Source organism: Puma concolor, chromosome A2 (genome assembly GCF_028749965.1).
Source record: "Puma concolor isolate L17-30 chromosome A2, mPumCon1.1.hap2, whole genome shotgun sequence".
NCBI lineage: Eukaryota > Metazoa > Chordata > Mammalia > Carnivora > Felidae > Puma > Puma concolor.
In genome coordinates, this window is record NC_141668.1 from 139,925,109 (window position 1) to 139,948,037 (window position 22,929).

General features: G+C 43.6%; 1 protein-coding gene across 3 annotated transcripts in view; it reads left to right on the plus strand.

Moving 5' to 3' along the window:
• Nucleotides 1-22,929, plus strand: part of PRICKLE2 (prickle planar cell polarity protein 2) — a 330,155-nt gene that overhangs the window by 144,494 nt on the left and 162,732 nt on the right. The window lies entirely within an intron of this gene.

A 22,929-nucleotide genomic window follows, 5' to 3' on the forward strand; every position in this document is an offset into this window, starting at 1 on the left:
GATTGCAACAGAGAACATATGACACAGAAAGCCCAAATTACATTCTGTCTGGCTTTTACAGAAAGACTTTGCCAATTCCTGTTCTAGAAGAGAGTGCAAGCTCTTTTATTTTAGAGAGAAAGAGAGAGGGTGAGCAGGGGCGAGGGGCAGAAGGAGAGAGAGAAACTTAAACAGGCTCCATGCTTAGTGGCATAACCCAATGTGGGGCTCTATCCCACAACCCTGGGATCATGACCTGAGCTGAAATCAAGAGCCATTTGCCTGGGGCGCCCGGGTGGCTCAGTCAGTTAAGGGTCCGACTCTTGATCTCGGCTCACGTCACGATCCCACAGTTGGTGAATTTGAGCCCCGCGTCAGACTCTGCGCTTGTGGCGTGGAGTCTACTTGGGATTCTGGCTCTCTGTCTCTGGGCCCCTCCCCCACTTGTGTTCTCTCTCTCTCTCTCTCTCTCCCTCTCTCTGTCTCTCAAATAAATGGACTTAAAAAAAAAAAAAGAGCCACCCAGGTGCCCCTCACCTGCTGATTCTGATTCAGGAGGCCTGAGAAGCTCCATTTCTCACAGGCTCTCCAGTGTTGTCACTTCTGATGATCTGTACTGAGTAGCAAGGTTCTAGAAACTCAGTGGCTTCATGGGATGTTGTTCTTACAGGAGGCAGGATGCTTGGTGGTTAAGAGCATGGGGTTCAAGTCATGTTTTTAGCATTTATTACCTTATCATCTTGGTAAGAGAGACATTGTCCCTAAGCTTTGGATTGCTGTTCTATAAAACAGAGCCATACTCTACAAAGTGCTTAGTCAGGGCCTGGCCTCCAGTGTGAATTCGGTGCTTGTGAGCAGCTGATACGTGGGCTTACCCTGAGACCTGTTACATTACCATGTGGGGGGTCAGGCACAGTCCCTATTGCGGCCTCCCACCCTAGTGACAAGGGTCTCTGTGAGTTTTTTTGGAGCTACTGGAGGGCAGTTGTTTTTTTAAAGGGAAGATTATTTCGAGATTGCTTTGGTTTTAAAATTTAATATTCAAGTAATTAAAAAACCTAATTCTTCTTTAAGTTCAGCATTCAGATCTTAGTATTCTGTAATAGTCCCCATTTATGAATTTAAATAATTAATTTTTTTTGCATTTTAAGGTGCGTTCATAAATGTAAAATATCTGGCTTCTTTTTCTTTCTTCTGACTTGGCCCCCTCCTTTCCTTAGAAAACACCCTTCCCGTTCACTTTTGGTAATTCTTGCAATTCTCTTAAACTTGCAATTCTCTTGCAATTCTCTTAAAGAACTATGGTGAACATAAAGTTGATTGAAGTCTTCTAAAACTGTATGTAAATTTTTTAAGATTTGAGTTTAAAATCATAAGTCTGTACCAATTAATTAAATGTTTTAAATTGGAATTATAAATGCAAGCTGTTTACGTAAATAGGGCAAATCGTCTTAAATGTTAAAATGATTAGAGTACCGAATATGTGCAGATTCCATCATGCAAACTCTATAAAGATTATAGGTTTGGTTCTTTTAAATGTTTCTTTATGTCCAGATAAATCTTAGCAGGGTTGAAAGATGCTTACCCACCAAGGAAACATTTGTCATCCTAAGCAGTTTGGGGAGATACCTTGTCAGCTACCTTGAGATTGCATGATGATGGGAAATTTCAGGTGGGATATAGATCATTTTCTTGTCCTTAATACTTTTGGTAGACCCCGAGCCCTGTTAATAATCCCTACATCATTGACTTCATAAATTAATAAAGTGAATGGTCAGGTAGTCTGTGACCCTTACATGCAAGTTGGAGGTTAAAGAAGCATAGAAAACTCTTCGAAGCTGCTCTAAGCTTACTATCTGGATGGTGCATTTCTTTGTCTCCTAGGGAGTGTAAATATCTTCCCAGCTGTTTGAACTTTGGAACTTTGTTGAACTTGTTGGAAAATGAAATCTTTTAAAAAACAGCTTATCTCTTAGGGCCACAAGTTTTCTGGATACCAGAATAAGGACCCGTTTAATTTTGGATATCTTGACGGATATGTGGTGACAACTTCGAAGGTCATTCAATTTTCAATTACTGGTGGGCGTGGCCCAGATCAGTAAACTCCTTGGGTATTGGAAATAATCAGAATAATTAAATATTATTTGTATGGTGTCTTTCGGTAGCCCAATTAGAGGGGAAATGTATTATAGTTACAAGTGGTTAAGACTGTCTAGGTTGTGTAGCCCCCTACCTTTTCGTTTTAAGGAAGAGAAAAGACAGATGAACCAGGGAAAGTTCAAGTTCAGACTGAGCCAGAGAAGGCCTAAAGTATGCCTAGCTGTATACCAGGTAGATTAGATGGTTGAGTCTTGTTTGGGAGACCAGTGCTATCCATAGCCACCTTTTTTTTTTTTTTATAATTGAACTTTTCATAGAAGCTTCTCATAATTGGTATGAGAGCAGTGACTCCAGGTGATTAATTTCTGCCTGCATTTCAGTATTCGAAAATATGAGTAGGTCTTGGATCATATTACCATAATTCATGCCATTCTCAGCCACCTAAAGGTAAGCAGAGTTTTGTGTGGAATTCACACCTCGCCATCTCAAGCCTTCTTTACTCTCTATGGGTTCATTTTGTTCTTGAGGGTAAAAGAAGATTTTTGGCCATTTATACTTGGGGGCCCCAGAAGTTACACCCGTCAGTGGTGTTAGAGGTATTAAATATGATCCTACTCCCTCAAAAGAAATTAAGAAATTAAACCATTTCCTTCCTGCCCATGGTTAGGATTAAAACTGCTGTAGTTAGGCCAAACGTTTAGCCACATTGGGCAATTTTGAGCAATGGAAGACTCTTCCAAATGATACGTGCACAGTTGATATTTATCCCATGTATTACACACGTTGTAAATTTTCCTAGCACACCAACACACATGACTTTCCTCCTTTCTGTCAGGAATCCATCCCCCTTGCATTAGAATTGCTTTTAAATTACACACTCCCTTCCGGAACTCTTTCTTGGGCCACGTTGTCGCTGCTGTTACTGTTATTGAAGCGCATGAGAGTCAAATCAACCTTTAAGATTTTCATTAAAGTTCCCAATGCAGTCCTCGCTGCCCAGAATACCTGAATGCGCTGTAGTTGTGGGAGTTTTGAGAACCTATTGAGAACTGGTTGACTAAGGAAGAGAGGTGATTTTTAGTGAATCTTGAAAAATGTCACCCTTGACTTGAGTTCAAAATTCGAGTTCCCAAGTTCTCATTGGGTTCTTGAAAAAACGCAGTGCTCAGAATTAAGATCTGATACAAGTTCTTATGTGCCAGACTAGGAAAGTTTTCCTAGTCAGCTCGTGTCTCTGAAAATCCTACCTGATCTGCTTGCCTGTAGCTCTCTTCTCAGTGCTAAGTGGGAGGATGTTGCTCCAGTGTGTCCATCCCCTCCTTAAATATAGTAATAGGAAATCTGTAGTCCTCTGAGTGAGTTTCCATTTTGAGTTCAACTTCCTTAAAGGCAGTAACAGTTTCCTAGCTTAGTTTTATCCACTTGTTTAATCTCTCTTCATTCAATGAATCAGTAAATATTTGTGTGCCTACCAGGCATTGCATACGTCCTCGATTACAGACGTAGATAAACCTGGGCCCCACGAGCTGGTGCTTTTATGTTCTAGAATGGGGACACCTGGGTGGCTCCGTTGGTTAAACATCTGACTCTTGACTTCGACTCAGGTCATAATCTCACCGTTCATGGGTCTGAGCCCCACGTTGGGCTCTGCATTAACAGTGCAGAGCCTGCTTGGGATTCTCTCTCTCTCTCTCCCTCTCTCTCTCTCTCTCTCTCTCTCTCTCTCTCCCCCTCTCTCCCTCTCTCCCTCTCTCCCTCTCTCCCTCTCTCCCTCTCTCCCTCCCCCCTCCCTCCCTCCCCCTGCTCACTTGCTCTCAAAATAAATACGTAAACTTAAAAAAAGAAAAGGGAATATCAACACAGAACAGATAATCACATGATCAGTTAGTCACAGTTGGTGGTGAGTGAATACCACTGTGTATTACGTGTAATACACTGACATTCACTCATTGGCTATATGATTACAAAGTGTTGATTATAACTGGAGAGGAACTTCCGGGGTCCACTTAGTTGGTCTTAGTTAGGTTGCCTTGCATTATTGGGCAATATGTTTTTTAGAGCAGTTTCTTCTATGTTTGTTATTTGTGCCAAAGGCCACTATCTAGAAAGCTTGAAAAATAGGTATTTCATTACTATAAGCAAACAGACAGAAAAACTAGGTTATGTTAATATTCCCTAATCATGTGTATGTCCATAGGATACGGGTTCTCTCTGTTCCTTTTTATTATTGTCACACAATTAATACACGTGTGGCATGAGCCCACGTATTCATCTATAAGTGTGTGCTGTAAGCTTCGTTTTCCCTCCCTTGGGTTGCTATAAGCATTTATTCCTTGTCAGTGATTTTTCTAAAAACAAAACAAAACCAAACAAAACAAACCCAAAACCCCTTACCCCATATCTTATCATGGGTTCTGTGAACCTGTGACATTTTGGTCAAACAATTCAGGGACAGGTAAAGATACGTTCAAATCCAAGAAAGGCGTATCAAAATGACCCTAGTAAAGAAAAGTAATGACAAGCAAGACGCATGGTGGCAGTCACAAACAGAAGGGACTTACCCAATTTTATTTTTCACAAGCCTAATTCCAGTCCAATGCAGTAAGAATAGATCTTTCTCATCATAGGAAATGACAGACACATCAGGCGTCAGAAACGCCAGAGACTAAGTGATTTCTGGTATACTTTTCGTCAATTGATACTAAAATTTTATCATTCCGTTTCACTCTGTCTGTTAATACACAGACGGCAGGGATGTCTCGTGAGGGCTTTTGGCAATTGTGGGAGCCTGAGCCATGGAGCAGAACGTTTCTCTCCCATCCAAATGCAGAGACATCGTTCACATGTAAAAATAGCCAAGTGCCAGTGTGCAGATTAGTATTCCACGACGAAAAGACGTGTGGTCTGTCGGTTTGTACCCACTCCTGCATTGGCCGACACACATATTCTCTCCAGGTGGAGTCCCTCCCCCACTTCTGGCCAACACTTGAGTCCGAGAAGTGTTTCCAGATGCGTTCGGGGCCGACCTCTTAAAGGATGAGAGTGGGTTCTTTGGATCCTCAGCCAGTTGAGAGTTTCCTGGGCTGCACCCGCGACTGGCATCTGATGCCTGAGGCCGTGCAGTCTTACTGTCCATGCTTGTCCTTCTATAAATGCCCTGTTATCTCCATAATGGAGCACACTGAAATGCCACCTTGGAGCAGTTCAGATACTTGCCAAGTCAGATGAATTTGGCAGCAGAAGCCTGTGCTGTTTCCATAAAAGGCTGTTGGTCCTTTCTTGTTATAAATTAATGGTGCCAGTTCCTGCCAGGTGTGCAGGCAGCTCCTGGAAGAATGTTGGGTGGTTGGGTGGGTTGTTAACACTTTCAAGCTGCTAGATACCTAAGGGGAGGGAAGGCGTGTGGAACGAAGTCAGCACAGGCGAGGGCTCCTGCGGGAGCAAGGCCCCTGTGGAGAACCAAAGATCACAGGCGTCCACCTGCCTCCAGTTGACTACTGCCTTCAGGAAATTTAGAGCCCTCTTTGTCTGATGTAAAGTTCTTAAAAGAGGCTGGAAATCCTGCTCTTCATATAAAATCTCCTCATTTTTGTAAGTTGCCAACTAGTGGAGACTTTTTGGAACGCTACCCGAGCCAAACACAACACATCTGTTGGCCAGGGGCCCTTTCATGCTAGGGCCCGGCTACTCCAAGTGTGGTCCCCAGACCAGCCACCTCAGCATCTTCTGGTCGCTGGTTAGAACTACAAAACCTCGGCTCCACCCTGGACCTACTGAGTCAGAATCTGCATTTGAATAAGATCCCAGGTAATTTGGATACGCATGGAAGTTGGAGAATATTGTGCTGGTGACCTGATGCAGGCCATCACTCCCTGGATGCAAGACGCAGCTTTCAAATCATTGGCTAGAAATGAAATATTTTAAACAGAAGTCTGTTTAGAAACCCCAAAGAGAACCTCATCCTTGGGGTTTTAACTTGGGTATAACTTGTCCGGGGAGGCCTCCTCCCTGAAACTAGGTTAGGTGTCCTTGCTGTGTTACTTGGTCCTACCTTTCTTCATCCTACCTACCTGTTCTTCTATTTTCCTTTTGACATGAGGGCCCCATGAGGGAGGGCAGGGGCCATGTTTTGCTCCCTTTATATTTCTAGCGCTTGTCACACTGCCTGGCACCAATGAATGAATGCATTGAAATCTCATGATCTCAAATCACTTTAAAAAAAAAATGTTTATTTATTTCGAGAGAGAGAGAGAGAGGCAGAAAGACAGGGAGAGAGGGAATCCCAAGCAGACTCCATACGGTCAGCGCAGATCTCGACAAGGAGCTCAGTCTCACAAACCTTGAGGTCATCACCTGAGTCAAAATCAAGAGTCAGAGGCTTCACCGACCGAGCCACCCAGGCGCCCCTCCGCTCAGTTACTGAACATTGCATGGTAACTTCTTTACTCTTTGAAGGTCTAATTAGATTCGTTCAAGGAGGAAACTGCAGCGGCACAAGGTTTTTTGTACCTGCAGTCTTCTGGACGATTCCTTTGGGATTTATCTTCTATCTCACTGTCCATCGTATTTGCTCCTGCATTCCTGAGACCTGTCCCATGACATGCTGTATAGTAGATATTCCATAAGGATGTCTTGAATGGGTGAACTGGTAAAAGCAAAGGGTTCAATACTGGTTCCTGTGTTAAGTTAATGCTCCTCTCACTATCATCCCCTTAACTACCCATTCCCACTATAGACTCATTGCTACGTTATGGACGTAAAGAAAAAACTGGAGCTATGTTGTTCGCTGTTGTGAATTAAATGGGGTTTTAGTGCCCTTAAAGATGTAGAGTGCATTCAATTATGGAAACAATGGAACAGTACCTTCGTGTTCATCTTGTCCAGATAGAGGGGGCGGGAGCATTTCCCTTTCCCTGTCTCAGTAGGTTGCCCTTACGAAATCTGAAGTGGATCTTAACTGTCCTGATCTCCTATTCTTTATCTACACGTTGTCTAGAACAGCATATTGTGAAGAGAAGGGAAACAGACCAGAGCAGATACAAAGGTAATGTTTCTTTCCTGTGTTAGTGTTCACTTTTTATGTGCTCTCTACAAAATTGATTTTGTCATCAGGGCAAAAACCTTTTGATCCAGACAAAAATATTTTAGTGTGGGTTCCCAAAAAATCAAGTTCAGACACTTTTGAGTGTTATGGAGAATGAATTGCTTTGCTGTGATTCTCTCGCTGGATGGAAATTCACTTCCCAGGGATCTTGTCTACTTGTAGTACATAATGGCACTCTTAGCTTCAAAGGAATTCATTCCTTTCAGTGACACACTCTCATTCTGGACTGGGATGGCCTCTCATTTTTGTATTTGTGCATTTACTGGTTTTTGTTTGTTTGTTTGTTGGGCAGTCGTGTGTGGAGATGTGTGTCTGTGATTTTAATGGCTTGTTTTTAGAAATCTTAGGCTGCCATCACGCGTGGCCATCGTGAGAGTTTGACTTCAATTCTGAAAGGTGGAGTAGTGCCTTTCAGATAAAAATTCTATTTTAGACCAAAGAAAATCCCCAAAATTGGCTTCTTGCATGTGTGTCAGAGAAGCCACCCTTTCTGTTGGTTGTGTGAAGTGAAGGCATAATTGTCACTTTGAGAATTAAAATACAGTTAATGTTGTAGATACTTGATATCATGCACCGAGGCATTTATAACATTCCTGTGAATGACAAGGCTGTTAAAATAGGCTCCTGAGCTGATAGTCAACTGATTTTTTTTCTTATTTTCAATTTGAAAGAAAAATAACCTGGTAATCCTTTAATAAGTATGTTTACATGATTAAAGAAAAAGTATAAATGGATACACATTAAATTATAACAGTTTGTCACATTAACAAGCTGAAGTTGAGGTGAGTGAGGGAGAGACTCACTTTTACTTTATGTTTAAAAAGTGTGTAGTGATTTTGTGATTTACTTGAAATAAAATGTATGAAGAATTGAGGAAATTCATGACCTAAAAAATCAAATTAATAAATTCTGATGGAAACTTATTTACTTTCTATTTTCAAAATTCATTCTAAAAGCTACATTGTATCAGTCAGCTTTTCTTTCTTCTTTCTTTCTTTCTTTTCTTTTCTTTTCTCTTTTCTTTTTTTTTTTTGTATATTTGATAGGGGTTTTAAGTGTGCAGTCACAATGTATCCATCAGAATTTTTGAGTGGAATTTGATGCATGGATGTCTGGGAATACATTTAATTAACTGCCTTATGGATGCAAAATGTATTCCTTATGGAAAAATAGTATTTTGTGATCTTGATTGTTGACACAATTGTTTACCTTAAACAGTGCTTTTCATAACGTTTAAAATATTTCTGTAGGAGAAAAATGAGGACATTTGGAAATTAGTACTGTGTAGTTTAGAAATAGGTACTCTGGAGCCAGGCTGCTGGTTTCAAAGTCTGGCTCTATCACCTTCTTGGGCTACTTACCAGGTCTATGTGCTTTAATTTCCTCATCTGTAAAATAAAGAATAGTACTGCCCCCAAAAGTTTTTGATAGCGGGTAAATGGGTTTATTTGTATAAAGCACTTTGAAGACTGCCTGATGCAGGGTAGCCATTGTATCAGTTAGCTCATGCCGCATAACAAAACACCCCAAAACTTAGTAGCTTAAAACAGCACTCATTTATTATCTCTCATGATTCAGATTGGTGGGGCTGTCCTTCTGGTCTCGGTCACTTTGGCTGGGGCTGGATTGGGTTATGGAATTGCTTCTCTTTCTTGTTTAATGTGACGGCAGCTGGGACAGTAGCAGTTGGGCTTGCACACATGGTTGTGGTCACAGAGTTTTCAACAGCAGCAAAAGGGAAAAGGCCAAACGCACAATATCTTTTCAAGTCTTTCCTTCTATCACATTTGCTAATATTGCATTGGTCAAAGCAAGTCACACAGCCAAGCCCAGAGCCAGAAGAGCAGGTAAGGAAATTATTTAGACCAGAACATTTTTGCAGACAATCTGCTTCAAACACTCTATAAGCATTAGCTTCTGCTTATTATGATCATTACTATTACTATTACTATTATTATTAATATTAATATTAGCTCTCCAAATATCAAGCCACTAAAAGTAAAGACATACTCCAGGAAAGCTCTTGAGTATGTCTTAAGTTAGTCATTAGCATTTGCCATTTCCAGATATTGTGGGAGCCTCAAAAATTAATACTTGCAACAAGAGAGTTTTTAAGAGGAGCTTATTCTGCAGGGCTGAAATTATTATTTTTGTTACAAACTGTAGCTGTCCCTACTGGTCTCCCTGGGAGCATTTTGCAGGTTATAAAATACAGCTATTACTATGGTAATCATATTGCAAGTATAAAATGGCTTTGACCTACTTGTTAAAATGCAGTGTGTATTGAAATAAAGACTGTGAGCTTAAAGCTAAATGAACTCAGAATAACAACAGAATAGCAAGTCCAAAGTGCCAGAGAGATCTTCAAAGGAAAGAAGGGCATTTGATAAAGAGGATGCATTTTTCCTCATTCTTTTCATTTTCCCCTCGTTGTGGTGACCTCCGGGAAATGACACTCATGTCTGACAGCATTTCTGTCCTCTGTCTGACTTGCAGGCAAAAAATTTTTTAAACAATAAGAGCTCCCATTTGCACAGCTCCTTATTTCCTTCCAGCTCTGGGCTGAGTCTTTCAATATGCCACTTAACTTTCTCATCACAACACCTCCCCAAAGTGGGAACCATTATTCCCTCTTTATAAATGAGGAAACTGAGGCTCACAGAAGAAATGACTTAGCCCAAGCGTGGGAATTCCTGCCCTCGAAGGCTTAGATCCCTGAGAGCACGTGAATCAGGATACCTAAAACCTGTAGACGTTGGTTATAATTGTATAAATCCTCTTACACATTGACCTGTTCATTTATTCGGGGAATACTGATTGTGTACCACACAGCATGCTGATTGCTGTGTTAGTCAATATATGGGTCACTAGGGAGGGTCTTCTGAGGTTCAGGGAGGCTTCCTGGAGGTCCAAAATAAATCCTGGAGGATGCGTAGGCATTGCTCAGGAGAAAGGACTGAACTTTTTCAGGTAGCAGGAATAACAAAAGCAAGAAACCAGAGGATGTGCAAACAGGTCAGTTTGGCTATAGTTGGGAGACAATTTTGGTAAAGTTGCATTGTCAGTAAGAGTCACATCCTAGAGGTCTTTTTGAGTCCAGGTCCTTTACCAGAGGGCAATGGGGAGCTATAGGAGTGTTCTGAGCAGGGAAGGTCCTGATCAAATGGTTTGTTGAAAAAGATCATTCCAGGGGCGCCTGGGTGGCTCAGTCGGTTAGGCGTCCGACTTCAGCTCAGGTCGCAATCTTGCGGTCCTTGAGTTCGAGCCCCGCGTCGGGCTCTGGGCTGATGGCTCAGAGCCTGGAGCCTGCTTCCGATTCTGTGTCTCCCTCTCTCTCTGACCCTCCCCCATTCATGCTCTGTCTCTCTCTGTCTCAAGAATAAATAAACGTTAAAAAAAAAATTTAAAAAAAAAAAAAAAAAAAAGAAAGAAAAAGATCATTCCAGCCACGGTTAATAAGATGGAGTTGGGCTGGGCTGGGAAGAGAAGGAGGAGTTTGGGCAGCGAGTCAGACTGGCACAGCAGCCCAGGAAGGAGACATCAGTGTCGGGACCAAAGCGCCGCAGCAGAAATAAAGAGAGTAGCTTGGAAGGACATTTAGAGGCTGTTTGGATGTAGATGGTGGGCAGGGGGCGGAGAGTTAGAGGATCCCATCTGCTGTCTTACTTAGGGGCCTGGATAGATGGCTGCACTGAGGAAGAAGGCCTGGAAGAGGCTGAAATATCTGTGGTACAGTTGGTGATCTTGTACCTGTGGGACTTTCTGGTGGAGGCGCCCCGAAGGTGGTGAGGACTCACGCGTCTAATCCTTAGGAGACCTCTCATGGCTGGAAAGAAGATTGGAGGGCTGGGCCCCCTCTCAGCTTGCATCTTCATCTCTCTTTCTCCTCCTTTGACCCTTTAGTACTTCTCATCTTATTTACTTCCTGTCTTTCTCCACCACAATGGACTTTAAGCTCCCTGAGGGCAGCAAATGTATCTCTTTCTTTCACCGGCACACCCGCCCTACCCCCACCCTTAGAACAGTGTCAGGCAGTAAATGAATCAGCCAGACCACAGAGGGTGACAGGTGCCCCTAGAGAGAAGGGGAGTTCATCAGCTTACCTTCAGCGAATGTAGAAAACAGCCTAGGACAGAACCTTGAACAGGACTCCAGTAAGAGGAAGGACCAAGCAAAAGGAGCCTTCAAAGAAAACAGAAGGTGCTTCCTCTCCTTGCTCTGAAGTTTGAATGGCAAAACATTGAGAACTTTCAAGTATCCAATAAGAGTGGCTCTTGGGAACCTGATGGTTTCTGGAAACACAGCAGGATGGAACTGAGTAGGTGATGTCTTCAGGGGTTTTTTTGTTTGTTTTCTTTTTCCTTCCCCACATTAAAAAGAAAAAGATCAGCCAAATGTAGGCACGGCTGTCTGTAAGGAGTTGGGAACTCTCAGTACATTTAATTCAACAGGGGCAGATTGATTTTATCTTGCAGGCCAGTGGGATCATTTGGTGTAGGCGCTTTCTTCCCAAAAGAGTTGTGCTGAGATCGATTCTGAGTCTGGCCCCAGGCCCAGGTGGAAAGAGTGCTGTGGGCCCTTCGTGGTATTTGCTGTGGAAACTTCCCTTGGGTGGCACCAGAGGTAACAAACGTTCACCACCCTCCTCTGGAGAACCTGTTACTATGAGTAATAATTTTCCAGAAATACTTCCATCCCATCTGTACAGGATGCGTTTCCCCAAACAGGAATCCTGCTCTCCTCAGTCCCTGGTACTCTGCCTGTTAACTTGTGGGCCACTGGTTTAGGGAGTTGAATGAAGCCAGATTGAAGCCCTGAGTTCTTCTAGCCTGATAGTTTTTGTGCCACCCTGGTAAGCTGTGACTCCACAGCTTATAAGTTCAGGTGCTGAGTTTTGTCCATAACTCTTTGTTCTTTAGCACAGATAATGTTGAGACCTAAAGCATCCCAGTTTAACTTATTTTGGCTAATAGTTTCTGTTAATTATGCCTCTCTACTCCTGCTAACCACTGCCCCAGAGAAAGGTGAATTCTTGGAATTCTCTTGTCGCCTCTCCAGAGGAGGGTAGCCTACTCGATAGACAGTGCTAACAGACGCCTCCCAAGTTGGGTCTCTTAACGAGGAGACTACACCGCAAAGCCAGTAACTAGAAACCTCAAGCTCTCACGTCTCGACGGAGAAGCGAGAAGACCGTCTGAAATGCAGCAAAGCGCTGAGACGTTTTTGGCTGGCAGCTCACTGTAACTGATCAATCACGTGAGCCTGAGAAGTTAAGTGACCCATGAGAGGTCACCATAACTTGAGAGTCACGATCACCCCTGAGGGTGATCTCATGTAATTATTGAGATATAAATGGTTCTTCGGAAGGCTAGCGTGTCGCTCCAAGTCAGTTCAATCCTAATGTGAATTTTGGCAATACTGTGCAATACCTCTTTCTCCCCTCATATGGGGGTGGCGGGGGGGGGAGGAACCCATGGCCATCAATCAGAAATGATTTACTAAGTGTCTACAGTGGGCTTACCTCTGTTACGAGCCTTATGGAGAAATTCAAGAGGACCTTGAAGAAGCGGCCAGTGTCTTCCAGATGCTGACTTTTGCAGAGGGGAGTAGAGGAGAAGAGCAAACAACTGGAAAAGCAAGAAGCCGTTCAAGACCTATTCATTGGTAGGGTGGTAGATTATCAACATGAGACGCCCCAGAAAGTATTTAGGGGCAGCAGGATCAGCATGAGAGGGTGGGTGGCAATTCGGGAAAGCTCGAAATGGCCCCGCCTGCCCTCTGCATGGTGGGGAAAGGCTTCACGGAGGAGGAAGGATTTTAGGTGGACCTTGCAGGACTGGGGGGATCTGAGTTGTATTTGTTTTCTGTTGCTGCGTAAAAAGTTAGCACTAACTTAGCAGCTTCAAACGACGTCTGTTTCTTGTCTTGCGGTTGCATGGGTTAGAAGTTCAGGCACAGTATGCCTGGCTTCTCTGCTCACATTCTCAAAAAAAGCTAAAATCAAGGTGTTGACATCCACGTCCTCGTCTGCTCCTCTTCCGAGCTTGTTCGCGTCATTGGCAGAATTCAGTTCCTTACGCTGGTTAAAGGGCCGAGGTCCCCGTTTCCCTGCTAGTTGTCACCAAGGGGCCACTCTCTGCTCTTAACAGGAAGTGTTGGTACCTGCCACGTGGCCCTCCATCTGCCAGAGCCGGTGACTGACAACCTCCCTCCCATCTGGTGTCCCCGACTTTTTGAATCTGTGTCTCCAGAAAGATCCTAGTCTTTTTTAAGGGCTCGTAAGCTTAGATCAGGCTCACTGAGGATAATCTCCTTATCTTCAGGTCAACTGGTTTGGGACCTCAATTATAGCTGTAAAGTCCCTTCTCGGCAGCTCCTACGTTTGTGTTTGATTGGGAAACCAGAAGAACGTGTGTGTACCCCCCCCCCCCCCCCGGCCAGGAGCCTTGGGGCCCCATCTCAGAATTCTGCCTGCCACGTGATTAGGTAGAAGGCACAAAATGTCCAAGCTGGTAACCAGATTATCAAAATAACGGCTCCAAATGAGGATCCCATGCACAGTCTGGAATTGGGAAGAGGCCCATTTCGAGGAGATGAGCTTCAGAGTGGCCAGATGGGGACTTAGAATTTGAGGGGCCTGACTATCTTATTTCACCATCTAGGACCGAACTACCTTGCTGTGTTCTTTTAGTCTAGTAGTAAGCTCTTGCTTCTCTCTCTTCTGTCATGTGGCATCCAAGTTTCCCATTTGTCCACGTTCTCCGTGGGATGAGCCACTCAGCAATGTCTGGAGATGATTTGGGTCAACACACCTAGAGAGGATGCTACTGGCCTGTGGTGGGTGGAGGCCAGGGATGCTACTAACCATCCTGCATGCCCAGAACAGCCCCACAACAAAGAATTATCCGGCCCCCAGTGCCAAGGTTGATTTGCTCTATGGAATGTTCTCTTACCTGCCCCTCCAGCGTCTCTCGCTAGCCTCCTTAATTTTGATCATACTGTTGTGTCTGCCTGGCTATACTTCTCGCCTTTTCCACCTCAAGGATTCCTACTCGTTCTTCAAGATTTGCTGCTAACCACCCCCTCCTTGTGCTGGTTGCTCGGAGTTACGTTCTTTTTTTTTTTTTAATTTTTTTTAATGTTTATTTTTATTTTTGAGGCAGAGAGAGACAGAGCATGAGTGGGGGAGGGGGAGAGAGAAAGAGGGAGACACAGAATCCGAAGCAGGCTCCAGGCTCCGAGCTGTCAGCACAGAGCCCGACGCGGGGCTCGAACCCACAGACCGTGACATCATGACCCGAGCCGAAGCCGGATGCCCAACCGACTGAGCCACCCAGGCGCCTTCTCCGAGTTACGTTCTGTAGCGTGTCTTCATACCTATGCTCCTCCGTTACTCAGGACTTTGTTCTGAGATATGTAACAGATATGTTACAGATATGTAACAGATCTGCCTCTCCCTCAGAAGACTGTAAGCTCTTTTGAGGGCAAGCAGTGTCTTTTTTGTATCTTTGTCCCCAGAGCTTATTACTGCAATGCCTGTATATAGTCGATACTGAGTAAGTGAAAGGTGGACAGGTGCATGTGTAAGTGTAGGAGTGCACGAAAAGTTCAAAGAAGTAAATTACGGTTCTCAATTTCCTCCCTGCCTCTCTTCTGAATATCCCTGGTGACTAATTGGCCCCGGTGATCAGTACCTGCCAGGAGGTGCATCTCGGGGATCTGGAAGCAGAACCGCCTGGGTTTCCATCCCATCCATGCCACTAACAAGCTGTGTTACTAGAGGCACTTTACTAAACTTTTCTGTGCCTCAGTTTCCTCCTCTGAAAAAATGGGGGTCCTCATAATCCCTGCTTCAAAGGGCTGTTGTAAGGATTTAAAGAGCAAGTTCATTTCATCTAAGGGCAGGGTCTGAGGAAGTAGGGAGGGGTGGCCATTTGCATAATGCTTCCTTGTTTCCCAAATGCCAGAGTAATGGGCTTTCCCCCCCACCCCCCCAAAAAAAAAATCTAGAGGCAGGTCAGTATGGCTGAAAGTGGCATAGACCTCTAAAAGAATATTCCGGAAAAGACAGGGGCAAATTTTCCCCCACAGTCACTCTGTTTTGTGTGGCTGGGGTGTCAGCGAGTTCGAAACCATGCCTCATGAGACACAGTTGATAGAAGTAAGTTGACGGAAGACAAGGTTTGGGTTTTTGAAGGATGTTGAGTGGGAGAGTCGGCTGGACTGGCTCTGTGTGATCCATATTGGTAGAGTGTTGGCTGCGAGTTTACTGGGAGGAAGAACTTACTCCAGGAGCCAGCTGTCCAGAGATGAACTGAGCTGTCTCAGGAGCTTTCCTTCCTGGAGGGCTGGAGCGGGCGCCACATTACAAAGATTCATTTCCTTTATTTTACGAATACGGATTGAGCAATTGCTATATTAGCCCTGAGGATACTATGGAAAAACAACACGGATACAATCCTTGGGGTTTCCAGTCTACACCAGCGTTTCCCGAAACGTGAGGTGGTTTTAGGTGGCACAGAGTCCGTTAGTTCATGAGCCAACACTGAGTCCCACCTAATTAAAAATTCTCTTTTCAATATTCTAAACCTTGCAGGTACACCAAGAAGGAGATGTCATTGGGAGGGTAGTGTTGCCACTTCTCTAAAACTTGATCGTCTTCCTTTTTGGCAAAGAAAGAACAACGTGAGGGTCACAGCCTCGGACAGCCATAGTTCCTAAGTAACTCTTTTTTTGAGCATTTTGTTAAACACCTTTACACAAACAAGACAACAGAAAAACATTTAACACAGGAGCAATTAAAACCAAAGTGGTCCTAGGGATGATTTTTTTGACTTTCAGTCTTTTGCCCGTCTTTCGTTTTTTGTTTTTTTGTCTTTCCCACATTTTACCTTTGCACGCGGTAAAATGCGCTCTTGGGGTCACGGTTTCGTGAATTTTTGCGATTGCGTGGTCATGTAAGCACGCCCCCAGCCAGGATACAGAGCAGTTCTATTCACCTTCCAAGATTCACCCCGGCCCCTCCGTCCTACCTGCCATCTCCAACTTTTGACAACTAGGGATGTACTCGGTGTTCCTCTAGTTTTGCCTTTTCTGGGATGTCTGGTGATGGAATCCTCTGGGCTGTGGCCTTCTCAGTCTGGCTTTTTCATAGCATGATGCATTTTGAGATGCATCCATCTTGCTGCACATACGCAGTGCTTTTAATTGCCGAGTAGTATTCCATTATATGGATATACCACAATATATTCATTCTAAATAATAACAGAATTCATATTCAATATAACAAATTATGAACTGGTACTTAGTGAAAGCAGACTTGGCAGAAATCCTATAGCTGGTAGGCCAGTGGAGTGAGTCTTACAGGGGAGGGAGGAACCAGTATAATTTATGCATTAAGGAGTTGGTGGTGGCGGGCATTCTTTTCATTTCTTATCCAAACCTTCAACAACATGTTAGACCAGGGCGCCTGGGTGGCTCAGTCGGTTGGGCGTCCGACTTCGGCTCAGGTCATGATCTCACAGTCCGTGAGTTCAGGCCCCATGGGAGGCTCTGGGCTGACAGCTCGGAGCCTGGAGCCTGCTTCGGATTCTGTCTCCCTCTCGCTCTCTGCCCCTACCCCGCTCACACTCTGTCTCTCTCTCTCAAAAATAAATTAAAACAAAAAAAAAACATAAACAATATGTTTGACTGAAATATAATTAGTTTTCCAGTCTTCTTGAGTCAGAAAATACTTTCCAAGGCCTTAAGGTAAACCTAGTGGTCTTCAGAGCATCCTGTTCATATTCTTTTACTCATTCATCCCCTCCCTCCTGCCTCCTTCCTTACCCTCCTTGTCATCGTCGTCGTCGTCCTCCTCCTCCTCATATTCTCTTTCTCTTTCTCCCCTCATGCTCTCCCCCTAATATTTCACTGGAGTTTATGTAACTGAATCAATTAGACCTATTCCTCAAAGAGTTGGTTTTCCGTAAAATTCACTTTGCACTTGGCATGACAGAAGAGCCGGTATATTAATCAAATGCTACAATTCGTTCTTTGTATCTGAATCAGGCTGGGATTGGGCTTCCTGCTTATCTCTTGTCTGTTTATACCATTTTGTCCTTTGCAGCAAATGGGCCTGGATTCTTTGTGATTGGGCCTGGTGATGCCTGTGAGTGTTGATAGATTGGGTGTGGAAATGCTTAACAGGGACAGACCCTATCTCTTTAGTTAGTGTTACAGAGTCCCCAGGATATAAGGTGTCTGTATGAAAATAAATAAGGGCTTTTCTTTTCCTTTCTTTGGCTGATGGTATCAATACCATTTAATAGAATAAAATGATAAAAATCTTCGTCCTTTCTTAAATAACGTGTTAATTGCTGTTCTAGGTATTAATTCATTTTGTGTTTCTGAAATATACTTCCTTTATAGACCTGTCTGTACCCCAGTGCATTTTAAATCCTCAAGCATATTCAAATGATATATATTTAATTTCATCTTGTGTGTGTCTAGGGGTGGGGGAACGCACTTTGTAGCTAACCAGATCAAAGTTGGTAGCGTTCTCCATTTAGTCCGTTGGCTGCAGAACACAAAGGCTGCTAAAGGATTCCAGTGCTTATCTTAAAAGCTCATCAGAAATATTCCAAGCCGTAGATGTGTTTTTTTTTTTTTTGTTTTGTTTTTTCCCTCTCTCAGCAGCATTTCTGATTCGGAGGTTCTCCTTGGTTGCCCCTGCTAGAGTTGCTGAATTTATAATGCCAGAGGAAGAAAGAAAGATCTGTTCTGTTTTCTCATCTGTGGAACGAGAGGATTGAACTGGATGGGAGAGGTCACATTTACAGCATCAGTGCTGTCACTCCTTTTCCATCCACATGACAGACATCACTAATCAATCACAGCATGCTTCCCTGCCAAATGTAGTCTCAGACTTCTTGTCAAGTCAGCACTCCAGGAAGCCACGGCTAATCAATCAGTGTTAGCCCAGGACATGAAATCTGTTTGCCATTCTGAAACATGATGATGTTTAATCTGTGGAGGTTAGGTCACCATTTCATGGTTGAAGGAAGAATGCTGGTGGTCATGGGTAGTTTCAAATGAAGAGGGTTTCACATCACTCTGGTTTATGCTCCTTGAAGGCAGGCATTGTGTTTTATTCCTCTTTTTCCATGTTTATCTAGCCTATAAGCCAAACCCTTTCTCACAGTAGACATTACACAAATGTTTGTCAAGTAATGCATGAAGGAATGAATGGAAAGCATGTCCTTGGCCAATTCTTCCCTCCCTAGGACTGCACGCTTCAGTGCTTCTTCCGAAGGGCAGGCACAACCGGTGCCGTGACTGAATTTCATCTGCTTTCATTCTGGCCATTCCTGTAGACTGGCTAGATCGATGTGTGCTTTTATCCACCACGCACTGGCAGAGCCCAGCATCTTGGCATCATTAGCTGCACTTGATGAGTTTCTCCTCCATCCATTGTCCCCAGTCATTCATAAACCTATTGAGTAATACAGAGGGGAGTCCACTTAATCCTTCCCCTGCTGGACTCTGAATTCTTACAACTTGGGGCTGGGAATCTGAAGTTTTAATGATTTAGATAGGAATCCTGTCAGTTTCAGGTTTTAACACTGCAGGGAATCATGTATTTGACACAACAAATGCAGCCTGTAGTTATTTTTGGAGAAGTAGATTTTAGGTTTCTTATGGAAAGGACAAGATCTGATAAGTTTTTTTTATTTTGATAGCATGATAATATGCCTTTTGCAGGGTAGATACTCAGTGAATATTTAATATTCTTCAAGGTAGTTTGATAAAACCTCTGTGAACCTCGGTCTTCTTTAACTTTTAGAAGAAAGTCCTCTTTTAAAAACAGAAGGCATTTTTTTCCCCAGCCAGGCACTGGATTTCATCTAACAGGAATACTGGCTGCCCCTGTAATGAGAAATCACTCACAGGCAGGGCATTCTGCTAAATGCTTTATAGACATTATCCCTAAACCTCAAAACAAGCCCAAGACCAGTGCTACGAATTCCATTTCATATACGAGATAACTGAGGATTGGGAAAGTTACGTACCTTCGTCAAAGTCACAAGATAACAAGTGGCAGCTCTGGGATTTAAAGCCAGACCTAACTCTAACATCTTTTCCCCTGAACATAACCACTCTCTCAATGCAGATGTTCCTTACTCCGGGAAGCTTTCCCTGAGGTAATCACTATCCCTGCAAGGCTGGTTGAGATGTTCTTCCTCTGCGTTTCCATGGCAGTTTATCCTCCCTTGTTATGATACTCTCCATCCTCACATAGGCTGTTCGTCTGCTGCCATCCCACCCCCCCACTTCTGTCTGCTGGCTGAATGAGTACCTTTTGCCAGGAGACCTCTGCTACTTTGCCTTCCTACCTGGGCACCATGTAGAATGTACGGCTGTGCCTTCAAGAATCTATTTTGTAGTTTGGGGGTGCCCGGGTGGCTCAGCCGGTTGAGCGTCCGACTTCAGCTTAGGTCGTGATCTCGCGGTTTGTGAGTTCAAGCCCCTCATCGGGCTCTGTGCTGACAGCTCCGAGCCTGGAGACTGCTTCGGATTCTGTGTCTCCTTCTGTCTCTACCCCTTTCCCACTCTCTTTCAAAAATAAATAAACATTAAAAAAAAGAGCAATCTATTGTAGTTCAGAATTCATTATACTTGGGAACGACGGATTTAGGGAAATGTAATCCAGCTCTAAAGGCGGAAGGCAGCGCTGCCTGTCTTGTGTACCAAGTGCCTTCTGCTTCCCTCTGTCACCGCAGTAGTAAACTGTTCCATATTTTAACACTTCACTGTTGTGTTGACTGTACATTTATGAATAATTAATACAGGCAGATGTTCTGATGTTTATTTATCCTGCTTCAGATACCTTGTGTTTCTTGAATCTGAGGACTCATGAGTTTTATAAATTTCTAGAAATTTCTCAGCTATATTGCCTCTCCTCAAATTCTCTATTCTGTCACTTTGGGGCTCCTATTTGACATATGTTGGGCCTTCTCATTCTCTTCTCCATATCTCTTAACATCTTTTTTTTTTTTTTTTATCTTTTTCAACCCTATCCCTTTGTGCTTCATTCTGTAATACGTCATAAGATCTGTATTTCTCTCTTCAGTAGTGTCTGACCCCCTACTTAACCAGTCCATTGGGTTTTTAATTTTAATGACTCAGTGGGGAGAGAGAAATCACTTCTTGTTCTCTTTTAGGCTTTCAGTTCTAGCTGTCATGTTTTTAATCATTGTAGACTTTATTGCATGTTGTTTCTCAGAAAGTTATTTCATGACCCTGAACTCTTGAACCGCTCAGCCTCATATTTGCTGACACGAGGCTTACCAGTTTCCTGGGTGTCCTGTAACTTACTTTTGGGAGCTCACGTGTTGCAGGGCTGGTTGTAACCTGGGTTGTGGAACTGGCTTTCCAGGGCCACTTTTCATCGGCTTCTGTGATGTCTTCCAGGCCTATCCTGAACAGGAACAATTTTTATATTAATTTTTCAGTTAGGGGTTCCTGATTCTGACCTTCGTTATTTGTTCTCTGTTCTCCAGAAGGACACAGGCTTAGGGTTTCTAATTCTTAGCTTAAACTCTTCCCTCCTGCTTTACACAGGTAAACACAGACCTGTTTCACTGGGCTGGTTGACAGTTTTTCTAATCTGTTCTTTGAGGGTGCAACCCTCACTAAATGTTGCTGGTTTTCTACAGGGGTCACATCACAACTTGCTGCTTCTCCTTATCCCAAGGCCTTGTCTTCTGTCCTGCATGGGCATTAAAACCCTAGCCCCTCGGGAATCAAGACAAACTTTTCCCCTGCTGCAACCACAGTGCCCTCTATCCCATAGTCACAGCATGGGTTTGCATACTTAGGATTCTTTTCTTCTGATACTTCTTTATTTCTACCACCTGGGTGTTTTCCTTTCTATATTGTGGGTCAGTGAAGCTCTTAAAGTATTTGTTAAACATTTTATCTAGTATATCTAGGTGTTTGAAGGGTTGGAATGTTCATGCTGGCATCATTTGCCATCTTTCCCTGAACTAGGGACTTGCTACAAGTTCATGACAAAAAAAAAATCAGATAATACACAAGGATGTATTAGGAAATACTCCTATGCTTCACATCTCCGACCTGCTCAAATCACCTTGCTAGATATAATAACCTTTATCATTCCCCGAGGTATCATTCTAGAAGCATTTTATGTGTATACAGGGTACATATGTCTATACAGTACATGAAGATTTATTTATGCTGGTGAGAATATATTTTATCATCTACACTGCACTTAGTATATTTTATAGTATTTAAAAAAATTTTAATATGTGTTTATTTTTGAGAGAGAGAGTAGCACAGGGAGGGGCAGAGAGAGAGAGGGAGATACTGATCTGAATCAGGCACCAGGCTTCAGGCTCCAAGCTGTTAGCACAGAGCCTGACACGGGGCTCGAACTCACGAACCACAAGATCATGACCTGAGCTGAATTCCAACCCTCAACCAACAGAGCCACCCAGGCGCCCCTTAGAGTTCACCACATATTGTTGTACTCAACTCTGCCTCTTTTCTTGTCATCACTGCATGGTATTCCATTAAATGGATGTACTATAACTTATTTAGCAATGTCCCCCCTTGGATAATTTTTTCAGTCATTTTGGTATTATAAACTAGCCTACAATAAACATTTTCCTGTACACATGTCTCTGCTTGCATATCATCTAACATAGTTTTCTTTCTTGACCTGTTTCTCTCTTTTTCTCTCTTCTCCCCCACCCTTTGATGGTTAATTTTATGTGTCAGCTTGAGTGGGCTAAGGTTTGCCCAGATGACTGGTAAAACATTATTTTGGCATGTGTCCGTGTGTTTCCAGAAGAGATTAACGTTTGAATCAGTAGACTTTGCAGAGACTGGAACAGAAACGTGAAGGAGGGGTTACTGTTCTCTTGCTCTACTTGAGTTGAGACATCCCTATTCTCTTGCCCTTGGACATCATTGTTCCTGGTTCTCAGGCTTTCACACTGGAACTTAAACCATTGGTTCCAGATTCCCACACCTTCATTCATGGACTGAATTACACCATCAGTTCTCCAGGTTGCCGACTGTGTATTGTGGGATTTCTCAGCCAATTCTTTTAATAAATCTCCAATTTATGTATATCCTACTGGTTCTGTTTCTTTGCAAATCCCTGGCGAATACACACCCCCAGCCCCACTATGAGTTCCTTGTGGGCAAGAACATGATCATTCGTTGGTGACTGTGGCAGCCTGCACGGGGCCTGGTGCTGAACCAGCAGTCGGACCAGGCTCAACCTCAAACCCTTTTATTTTGATTTTAGTAATAACAACAGCCATTGACTATTCAGTCATCTGAAGCTCTTGGCTGAGCACCTCCTCTACTCCAGACATGAGGTAATGCCATCTTTACAACAACTCTGTGAGATGGGAGAGGGTCATCCTGCTTTGCAGACCAGGACACTGAGGTACAGGTTGTTTACATAACTAGTAAGAAGCAGAGGCCACATTTGAATACAGTTGTGTCTGAAATCAGTGCCTGGCCTCTTGAATACTACCTCTTAATTTACATTTGTATTGTCACAAATAATGCGGAACATCTCCCTTCCTCCCTCCTTTTCCTCCTTCCCTCCCTCCCTCCCTTCCCCCTTCCTCCCTTCCTTCTTTCCTTCCTTCCTCCCTCCCTCCCTCCCTCCCCCCTTCCTTCCTTCCTTCCTTCCTTCCTTCCTTCCTTCCTTCCTCCCTCCCTCCCTC